Source organism: Solanum pennellii, chromosome 9 (genome assembly GCF_001406875.1).
Source record: "Solanum pennellii chromosome 9, SPENNV200".
Taxonomy (NCBI): domain Eukaryota; kingdom Viridiplantae; phylum Streptophyta; class Magnoliopsida; order Solanales; family Solanaceae; genus Solanum; species Solanum pennellii.
Window position 1 is genome coordinate 51,792,640 of NC_028645.1, and position 7,054 is coordinate 51,799,693.

A 7,054-nucleotide genomic window follows, 5' to 3' on the forward strand; every position below is an offset into this window, starting at 1 on the left:
ATAATAAAGAAATTCTCATTCCTATATAATGAATATTGCCCATGCCAAAGAATCTTATTTGTGTATATCTACTACAAGCTGCACTCACTTAAATTAACACAAATCATATAAACAACATTAAAAAATACCCACAAACAAAATTAAAATAAATTCAGACATTTGAAGGTAGAAACATCTACCTGATAAACTCTATTCCAATAAAATCCTTTCAGTGTGATGCAACTTTAAGACATCTTCTTCTTAAGTGAAGCATTTCGTTTTGTACCTGATGAACAAAGAGAAAAATATGAGGTTTATTCGTATGTAGGCAGTGAAAACCCAGGAATGTGAAAAATTTAGAAAAACGTCAAACCATTCTACAATTTGCTTTCTGAAATAATATTTTTTCAAGGAAATGTATGCTTTCAACATAAAATTGTACTAGAATCTATTGTATTGAGTACAAGAGACTCGCCCAGCAAAAACATGGATACTTCAAATACAAAACTAGTTGTTCAAAATTGTAAATAACTAAATGTTTCAAAATAAAAGGGCTAAAACCAGATAATGAAAAAAATCGACAATCTCTCAAAAACGTCAAGCTATTCAACGTTAACAGCGGAGAGACAAAGTGTAGTTCCTTGTCCAGGTTGCGCTTCTTGATGGCCGAGCCTTGTGGTGGAGATGTCCTCTTCCTCAGAGTCCTCTGTATTTCTTACCAGCTGAATTGAGGCCACACAATTCTCTGTGCTTATGCATTGGATTGCAGATCAAGTTGATTCTTCGGTCATTGCGAATAGCAGCATGAGCGTGATCAACCAATAATACCTCAAACCAATTGTAGGTTGAATCATCCATACGAGAAGGTTAAGGTTAATGTTATTCGCACCATTAAAGAGTGTTTATAAAAAGTCCAAGTGACGTGAAAAAAACAAAAAAATTACTCAGTTACCGAAAGAATATCAATTAAAGAGTGTTATCTTGCTAATTTTGAAAATAAACTCAACCAACTTGCAAACCATATTGGGATAAAGAAATCAAGTTTAAAAGTCGGTAGTGGATAATAAAATACAATTCTGTCTCAATTACAAATCCGAATAGCTTTGCACTCTAGCATGTTAGAACATGAAATGCACTAGGAAGTAGAAGAAATAGGTAATATGTTAAAGCACATACCTAATTAATCAAGTATGAGTTGAGGACTCTAAGACCACCAAATTTCCTATCAGCAAGCTCCTCGGCAACAGATCGCTTGATGCACTTCAATTTCAGTAGGGTGACTCCCTAGTTGGTGGGTTTATCGTATACAATACCCTTGTAAACAGGCCTTTTCCTTCCACTGCGTTTCACACAAACACAGTAGACCACATATCCCTGGAAAGAAAAAGTCTTAATCATAACTCAGAACTAGTCTATACAATGAAAAATGTAGAATTTAACATTATAGAAGAAAATATTTCTTACAATTGCTCGAATGAGTAAAAGAAATAGAGTATACTATATAAGGGTTTCATTCTTTTGCATGTAGAAACTGACATAAATGATGAAAGCCTTCACAGGAAACTCAGCAATCACAGATGTATGTCTCAAACATAACACAAATACAATATTTTACGACCCAACAGTGAGACAGACTTAACCCATAGGCAGCTAATGAACACAAATATAAATCAAAAGAGACCATGATTCAAACTCCATTTCCATTAGATATCCAAACTCACTTCTCTTTTTATGGGCAAATATTTCAAAAAAGATACAATATCTGAATCCTACCATTAAGAACATACCGAGTAAATTACTATATAAAATACAAATGTAACTTCTTGGCCTTGTATCCCAAGTGGCGTACCTTGTCAGGTTTCGTAGATCTGGTGACACGGACGATAGAAAGTAGTTGACGGTACTCCCAGCACCTCACCCTTTGGAAGAAACTCATAACATCTGACTGCTTCTTCCTCCAAAGATCCGACACATAAGTGTAAGAACCCATTGAGTCTACTGTTCTTGTACATCGACCGGCTTTTGAAATATCATTAATTTATGAATGATGGAAGAAATACTTCTGCTTATGTGACCTACGAAAAATCACTAAAAGGGGGAAAACACCGTTCTTATGCATTTGAGAGGGTTTTTCTTATTTAAGGCAAACACTTGAAACTTCAAAAAGATTTAAGTTTTATATTTCTTTTGACAACTAAAAATAGTAGGGAAAGTAAAAAATATGCTGGAGGGAATTCAACATTTAGGTGAAAACTTTAGGGCCACACTTTTTATGTGTTATTTTTATAATTATAAAAATAGCACACTTTAAAAGTGTGGTCATATGTGTAAATAGGTGTTGCCAATTAAATCATAATGTAACAACGCTTATAAAGTGTAGCTTATACCATTAAAGAATACGTTTTAGAAGTGTTGACAATATTAGTGTAACCAAAAGTAAAAAACTTAGACTACACTTTAAAAGTTTACCCAAATATATTATAGGCAACACTTGTATAAGCGTTGCCAAAATTAAGTGTGGTTGTAGACCTAAAATGGTGTAGTGCCCTTAGAAGAACCACCATCAAAAGACCTTGCCCTTTTGACATCTCTACACATTCTCTTAGCCCTAGCATCTTCAACTTGTTGAGCATGAACTATGACACAGTAAATGTTCATATTGTAAGGTAGCATAGCCGAATGACATTCTTCTTGCAAGTTATCCGACACTTCCGTCACAAAGCAGTTCATTTCATCTATAGGACCGGAAACCCAAAAAGGAGAATACGTTGACAATTTAGTGAATTTCAAGGAGTATTCAAGTAAGCTCATACCTCGTTGATGAAATTTGATGAACTCCACCTCCTTAGCTTCCCGCTTCTCCCTAGGAAAGTATCTATCAAGAAAAGCCTTCTTGAAAATCTCTCATTAAAGAATACGTTTTAAAAGTGTTGACAATATTAGTGTAACAAAAAGTAAAAAACATAGAATACACTTTAAAAGTTTACCCAAATATATTATAGGCAACACTTAGTAAGCGTTGCCAAGATAATGTGTGGCTGTAGGACTAAAATGGTGTAGTGCCCTTAGAAGAACCACCATCAAAAGACCTTGCCCTTTTGGCATATCTACTCATTCTCTTAGCCCTAGCCCCTTCAACTTGTTGAGCATGAACTATGACACAAGAAATGTTCATATTGTAAGGTAGCATAGCCGAATGACATTCTTCTTGCAAGTCATCTGACACTTCCGTCACAAAGCAGTTCATTTCATCTATAGGACCGGAAACCCAAAAAGGAGAATACGTTGACAATTTAGTGAATTTCAAAGAGTATTCAGTAAGCTCATACCTAGTTGATAAATGTTGATGAACTCCACCTCTTTAGCTTCCCGCTTCTCCTAGGAAAGTATCTATCAAGAAAAGCCTTCTTAAAAATCTCCCATTAAAGAATACGTTTTGGAAGTGTTGACAATATTAGTGTAACCAAAAGTAAAAAACATAGAATACACTTCAAAAGTTTACCCAAATATATGATAGGCAACACTTTATAAGCGTTGCCAAGATTAAGTTTGGCTGTAGGCCTAAAATGGTGTAGTGCCCTTAGAAGAACCACCATCAAAAGACCTTGCCCTTTTGACATCTCTACTCATTCTCTTAGCCCTAGCCTCTTCAACTTGTTGAGCATGAAATATGACACAATAAATGTTCATATTGTAAGGTAGCATAGCCGAATGACATTGTTCTTGCAAGTCATCCGACACTTCCGTCACAAAGTAGTTCATTTCATCTATTGGACCGGAAACCCAAAAAGGAGAATACGTTGACAATTTAGTGAATTTCAAGGAGTATTCAAGTAAGATCATACCTCGTTGATGAAATTTGATGAACTCCACCTCTTTAGCTTCCCGCTTCTCCCTAGGAAAGTATCTATCAAGAAAATCCTTCTTGAAAATCTCCCATTAAAGAATACGTTTTAGAAGTGTTGACAATATTAGTGTAACCAAAAGTAAAAAACTTAGAATACACTTTAAAAGTTTACCCAAATATATTATAGGCAACACTTAGTAAGCGTTGCCAAGATTAAGTGTGGCTGTAGGACTAAAATGGTGTAGTGCCTTTAGAAGAACCACCATCAAAAGACCTTGCCCTTTTGGCATCTCTACTCATTCTCTTAGCCCTAGCCTCTTTAACTTGTCTATTGAACTATGACACAAGAAATGTTCATATTGTAAGGTAGCATAGCCGAATGACATTCTTCATGCAAGTCATCTGACACTTCCGACACAAAGCAGTTCATTTCATCTATAGGACCGGAAACCCAAAAAGGAGAATACGTTGACAATTTAGTGAATTTCAAAGAGTATTCAAGTAAGCTCATACCTAGTTGATGAATGTTGATGAACTCCACCTCTTTAGCTTCCCGCTTCTCCCTAGGAAAGTATCTATCAAGAAAAGCCTTCTTGAAAATCTCCCATTAAAGAATATATTTTAGAAGTGTTGACAATATTACTGTAACCAAAATTAAAAAACTTAGAATACACTTCAAAAGTTTACCCAAATATATTATAGGAAACACTTTATAAGCGTTGCCAAGAGTAAGTGTGGTTGTAGGTCTAAAATTGTGTAGTGCCCTTAGAAGAACCACCATCAAAAGACCTTGCCCTTTTGGCATCTCTGCTCATTCTCTTAGCCCTAGCCTCTTCAACTTGTTGAGCATGAACTATGACACAAGAAATGTTCATATTGTAAGGTAGAATAGCCGAATGACATTCTTCTTGCAAGTCATCTTACACTTTCGTCACAAAGAAGTTCATTTCATCTATAGGACCGGAAACCCAAAAAGGAGAATACATTGACAATTTAGTGAATTTAAAGGAGTATTCAATTAAGCTCATACCTCTTTGATTATTGTTGATGAACTCCACCTCTTTTGCTTCCCGCTCCCCCTAGGAAAGTATCTATCAATAAAAGCCTTCTTGAAAATCTCCCATGTCACCGATTCACCTCTTAAGGGCCTATTGTCAATCCATTGGACGTACCAAGTATGGGCCACATCTTTGAGTTGGTAAGTGGCTAACTCGACCTTCTCACTAGTAGTCAACCCCCTAGCATAGAGGATCTTTTAGATTTAATCAATGAACTCTTTGGGGTATTCCTCAACCTTGGACCCATAGAAAGTAGGGCGATTCATCCTAGTAAAATCCCTCAAATGGGAGGCCATGGTACCACATGTTGGTTTGCTCAGGGTACAATCTCCCCATTAGCTTGGGGCGTCATGGCTTTAGCTTGAGTAGTAATGGCTTGAGATATTTGGAGAAAGACAGACCTTATGTCACAATTCGTCAAAGGAGGAGGATTAATCGGAGCTTGGTCTTCATTAGCAACTTCTTTTAGAGGAAGCGCTTGATTACCTCAGGGAGGAGCTCCTGAATTGGAAATATCTTCGTCGAGTCTTTGAGCGGCTGTACTTTGAGTATTTATTGCCTATAATCACAATAAATGGATTAGATGCTAAGAGACGTAAAGTCACAACTCTAGAGGCACGATATTGGACTTCGAAGAAAGTGAGAGTTTCCTAAGCATCTTATAGTTTCTTATTAATAAGTGTGGAATGCTTCACAATTATGAATAAAAATCTACATAGACATGGTGAAGTGAGGCATCGACTCTAAAGATTTCAACCTCATACTCATGTACGAAGTTTGTCACATTCGGGGAGCATCCCATAGATGTAATCTGCTCATCGACCTCTTTGAGGACTAAGACTAACCTCTTAACTTACATTATTACATTCATAGGTTAAGATGCGGAAATTTAAAAGCTTTTCTATATATATCTTTAGGTTTACATAGACCTCTAGCATAACATAGTTTACTAATATCGAGTATACATAGACCCTTCATATAAGAAGATTTATAGTCTTCTCCTTTTATTACACATAGATATATAAGATATAACATAGTCTTAAACGGATGTCTCATCTCATAACCATCTAAAATATGAGTATATAAATTGGGCAAATCCCATACGTCAAGCTAATAAAGCCACATATAGGCTATACAATATTTAATACTCAAATGAAAAAGAAAGAACTAGATGTCTTATAGCTATAACAACATCATAAGCTTTATAGTGGCATTATCCTCGGAAAGTGAGGACCTACCAAACTTGGATGAGTGAAAATTCCAAGTCTTTCTTCAAAGTCGTCTCAAAAGCCCTTCAATGACCGGAACCTAAAATATTGGAGAAAAGGAAGACAATGGGATTAGTACACCACTTGTACTAAGTATGAGACCATATGCACACATATCATAAAATCATTCTAAAAGGGGACATTTCATTAAAGCATACAATTTACTTAGAAAAGTCTTATGCACATTCAAGAAGACCATACCAATCAATAAGACATACTCATTAAGTCAAGAGCATGTACAACACAGGACTAACAACACTAAGTCTAGTCAAGCCAATATGCATCTCACATAATTAAACAAATAATCAGGACAACTTTATCATAAAGTTATAATAGCAACAAACTTGGATAAGTGTTCATTACAATATAACCAAACCAAGACAATTATCCACGAAACCTCATTAAGTCAACTAGAGAAATGACCAAGCAAAGCCACATATCTTTAATCAATCAAGTAACCCAACAAGAACCATGACTAGTATCCAACTTCACATAGTATATCTTTTGAGAGTACATATCATCATATATTAACCATGGAGACCAAACACATATTCAGAAGTTAAACCAATCATCATATAGTATCGTCAATGTGCAAGATAATTATATACATACCATGTACCATTATAATCAAATACATATATAAGAACATCTTCCTAAGACTTCTCTTAAGGCTAACTAGTGCAATGTTTAGGTAGAGTTCCATACCCCTACCTAGAATAAGCTAAACTCCTTCGGTTATCCTAGTTATAGTTCATTCCTTTATTTCATTTTACCTTTTGGGAACATCTTGCCCTCACCGACATAGACCACATGAGCTATGGGGGAAACATAGTTCAACAACAAGCAGATATAGTTTGGACACTCTTTATTCTACATGTATTTTAGTCTCCTATCTCATGAGT

At 35.6% G+C, this 7,054-nt stretch overlaps 1 pseudogene; it reads right to left on the minus strand.

Moving 5' to 3' along the window:
* Positions 1 to 591: 591 nt before the first annotated feature.
* On the minus strand, positions 592 to 2,106 carry LOC107030193 (annotated as a pseudogene).
* Positions 2,107 to 7,054: the final 4,948 nt, after the last annotated feature.